This window comes from Lagenorhynchus albirostris, chromosome 6 (assembly GCF_949774975.1).
Source record: "Lagenorhynchus albirostris chromosome 6, mLagAlb1.1, whole genome shotgun sequence".
Lineage (NCBI taxonomy): Eukaryota > Metazoa > Chordata > Mammalia > Artiodactyla > Delphinidae > Lagenorhynchus > Lagenorhynchus albirostris.
This window is the reverse complement of record NC_083100.1, coordinates 28546108-28550881: the sequence shown is the minus strand read 5'-3', so window position 1 is coordinate 28550881 and position 4774 is coordinate 28546108.

Sequence of the window (4774 nt, the reverse complement as noted above, 5' to 3'; positions counted from 1 at the left end):
TATTCCTGACTTACTTTGATATTGTGGGTATCAGTCTATGGCCATACCACCCTGAACACGCCTGATCTCGTCTGATCTCGGACGCTAAGCAGGGTCAGGTCTGGTTAGCACTTGGATGGGAGGCATTGTAGACATCACAGATTTCTTCACTGCCTCATGTTGTGTCTTTGAATTCCTGCTTCCCAACATCTGCACTTTTCTGTGAACCCATACCTCTCAGCAATGGGTGAGCCAACTTTTTCTATCTGTTTCCTATGACTAGAGAGAGCCCCAGCCCTAATCCTTGTCCTCAGTGTTCCCTGTATGAAGCTGTACCTAAGGGAGCTGAAGCCTTGGACATAGGAATGGAAGACCGGTAGGTATACAGCTGCAATTCTGCTCTCTTCACTGTGGCATTTTTTGTTTGTTTCAGTTCCATGGTGGTATTTATATTTATGTTTTTTAAATTTGTTTATTGAGGTATAGTTACATTATATTAGTTTCAGGTGTACAACATAGTGATTCAAAACTTCTATAGATTATACTCCATTTAAAGTTTTTATATAATACTGGCTATATTCCTTGTGCTGTACACTATATCTTTGTCCCTCATTTATTTTATACATAATAATTGTACTCCTTAATCCCCTACGTCTATCTTGCTACAAACCCTTCCCCTCTCCCCACTAGTAACCACTAGTTTGTTCTTTATAACTGGGAGTCTTTTTCTGTTTTGCTTTATATGTTTGTTTTATTTTTAGATTCCACATATCAGTGATAACATAAAATATTTGTCTTTCTTTGTGTGACTTATTTCACTAAGCATAATACTCTCCAGGCCCATCCATGTTATTGCAAAAGGCAAAATTTCATTCTTCTTTATGGCTGAGTAGTATTCCATTGTTTATATATACCACATCTTCATTATTCATCTGTTGGTGGACCTTAGGTTGCTTCCATGTCTTAGCTATTATAAATAATGCTGCTATGAACACTGGGGTGCATGTATCTTTTCAAATTAGTGTTTTTGTTTTTTTCAGATGTATACCCAGGAGTGGAATTGCTGGGTCAAATGGTAGTTCTATTTTTAGTTTTTTGAGGAACCTCCATACTCTTTTCCACAGTGGCTGTACTAATTTACATTCCCACCAACAGTGTACAGGAGTTCCCTTTTCTTCAGATCCTCGCCAAAATTTATTTGTGGTCTTTTTGATGATAGACTTTCTGACAGGTGTGAGGTGATACCTCCTTGTGGTTTTGACTCACATTTCTCTGATGATTAGCAATGTTGAGCATCTTTTCATGTGCCTGTTGACCATCTGTATGTCTTCTTTGGAAAAATGTCTAGTCAGGTCTTCTGCCCTTTTTAAAATTGGGTTGTTTGGTTTTTTTTATATTGAGTTGTATGAGCTGTTCATATATTTTGGCTGTTAACTCCTTATCAGTCATATCATTTGCAAATATTTTCTCCCATTCAGTAGATTTCCTTTTTAAATTTTTTCAACAGTTTTCTTTGCTGTGCAAAAAAGATTTTGAGTTTAATTAGGTCCCATTTGTTTATTTTTTGCTTTTGTTTCCTTTTTTGAACTCAATTATATCATTTTGATTTTCCCTTTTCATATCCTATTTATTATTACTGTGTTTGGGACAGGTGTGGGCACTAAAGGTGGGAGGGTTTTATCAGAGCCTGAAGCTGCTTCACCACTTGACCAGACATCAGTCGTTTACTTCTTTGGGACTTATGTGATCAAATATTACTTCATTCCTCTTTTGATTCCTCTTCATACTTCAAACCTCAAAGAACTCTCTCCTCCAGACACTGAATAAATATTCTACTTTGTCTGATGATTTTACTCTTTTATTTTAATCATTTGTTTTAAAATTCTACTTAGAACACATTTTATTATAAAGTATGGAACGAGGAACTTCTTAAAGAGCTAAAATCTTCTCAAAACCATTTATTGGAAAGTCCCTTCTTTTCTCATTATCATTTCCTAAAGTATTATATATAAGATTTATTTCTAAACTATCTTTTCTGTTCCATTAATTTACCTCTCTAGTCATCTTCCAATAGCATTCTGATTTAATTATTGCAGCTTTTATATGTTTTAGTATATCAGACAGACCTAATCCCACTGCATTATTCTTTCTTTTTACAAAATATGTTTTAATTCATGTCTCAATAAACTTTACTTCTTTTTTTTTTTTGCAGTACGCGGGCCGCTCATTGCTGCGGCCCCCCAGTCGCGGAGCACAGGCTCCGGACGCGCAGGCCCAGCGGCCACGGCCCATGGTCCCAGCCGCTCCGCGGCACACGGAATCCTCCCGGACCGGGGCAGGAGCCCACGTCCACAGCATCGGCAGGCGGACTCCCAACCACTGCGCCACCAGGGAAGCCCTACTTCCTTTTTTTAATTAGAAAATCACATTGGAGGGGCTTCCCTGGTGGCGCAGTGGTTGAGAGTCCGCCTGCCAATGCAGGGCACACGGGTTCGTGCCCCGGTCCAGGAGGATCCTATATGCCGCGGAGCGGCTGGGCCCGTGAGCCGTGGCCGCTGGGCCTGCGCGTCCGGAGCCTGTGCTCCGCGACTGGGGGACCGCAGCAGGGAGAGGCCCGCGTACCGCAAAAAAAAAAAAAAAAAAATTACATTGGAATTTTTATTAGTATTTGCATTAAACCCACATATTAATTTGAAGAAATTTTGCAGAAGTATGCATGCATTAATTTATCATTTTTAAAATCTCCCATTAAAATGATTTTTCTTTTCATGTCATATTCATTTTTTAAGGTAATTCTAGTTTTTTAATTGCTTTCTCTCCCTTTTCCATTATTTTTAAAAATAGTAATTCGTGGTCCATAGGACAACTCTATCTTGTTGCTGCTTCCTATGTTGGCTGGCATTTCTATCTCTTTTTTCTTACTAGTGAACGCATTTACAGGCATGAATGTAACTGATTCTGAAAGAGTTCCTTGCCCTTTTCAAAAAACTGTGTTCAAGTTTTATTTGATAAGCTGTTAATAGTTTTTGGTTAAGTAGTTTTTAAGTTTTTATTCCTCATTACAAAAGCTGTAACCCTTAATTACAGGAAATTATGAAAACCCAAGAGAGGGGGAAATTTCAACTTGGAGATTATGTACAGGTTGCTTTATAGATGCCTTTTCTTTGAAGATGTACCTTGAAAAATAGATAATTTGACAGTGGGACTGGGAGAAAAGGAAAGATAGAAGGGCAGTCTAGAGGGCAAAAAAGGTTTGGAGATAAAAACCTTCAGCATGGCTCACAGGACATTGCTGGGTTCATGGAGTAAGGATGGACATAGATAAGACTGGAGGTGAGCTGGGATGAGATTTTGGAGATCTTGAATGTTAGGCTAAGGAGTTTGGCATTTATATTCTGCAGGAAGTGAAAAAAATCCAAGTCCCACCTTTGTCCTTAAAAAATCTCAACTTCCGGAACACAAAATTCCTGTAAAGCTCTTTTTGTACTACAGCACATAGAAGTACAATGTTATATTTGAGAATCACTATTTGTTCATTTCCTGCAAGACATGTTTGAATGTAAAATGGGAGGAAAAGCCTTGTATTTAAGTTCCTTCCTGATTTTTTTCCCCAAAGGGAAGGGGGAAAGTTACAAATTCATCCTCTACGATTGAACACAAGCAAAACTCCACCTCTGTGCCCAGCTGTAAAACACAGTCACAGAAATGGCACAATAACTATGAAGTCAGAAAAAGTAGTATATTGCTGGGAGAGCAAATTTCTAATCAGTAAAGATTCTTTGTAATGTTATCTGAAACCTGAGAGGTCTGCAGTTTTGGCTGTTTGCCCAGTAAATTGAAAGGACTTTTTTTTTTTTAATCTGGGGTTTAATTTTTCTTGGTCTAAGGCCCTCTCTGTCACTAGTGGTGAGTCAGAAGGACTGCCTGAAATAGTTCATGTGCAGCTTTTTACATTCATGTCTGATCTTCCTTGGATGGCCAGAACTGTTTATTGTTCATCTATTTATTTCACAAAAACCAGCAAAGTATTCATATATTAATAGTTTGCTGAATTGTATAAAAGGATTTCAACTCATCTGTCAAAAATGTGAGACAACAAATAGCATTGTGTGATGTGCATTTTGATGTGAACTTTAGGCTGGTAGTTAGAATCATAAGTACAAAAGTAACCAAGAAGTTTTCTTATTCCTTTTCCTTGACTGGGAAGAACTGCCCAGTGAATGCTATTAGCCAATGAAGAAAGTTCTGATAAAGATATTTTTTCAAAATAGTAATAGAAAGTAAAAACACTTACTTACAGAAGGTGGTCATCATAAACTAAAAAGACAGAATTACACATGGAATAGTGATATCCATCTTTGGGCATAAGATAGAATAACAGAAGCCCCCTCTCCAAAACTCTTAAAAGAATGAAAAATGTCAGGCAGTAAATAATGCGCTAGTGGTGTGCAAACTAAGGCAGACCACAGATTCTGAAGAATATCCTGAGGTAGAATGAGAGGGTTTTCCCACTTCTCACTTCTACCCTACCCTCTGTAGACCATTGTGGCCTCTGGAGCACTCCTCAGAGGTGCCGTTTGTGTTTCTGGAAGAGAGCTTCTATTGTCCATACACACAGGTACCAAATCAAGAGAGCATGAGAAGCTGGGCAGAAAGAGTCCAGGAAAAAATGTTGCTAAAGTTATCATTGACACCAGCCCAAAGAGAATACGTAAAGACCCCTTGCCCTAGATGTGTTTGTAGGAAGTAAGTTGGTATTGCTCTAAACTAAAGAAACAGATGGGGCTCTGGAACA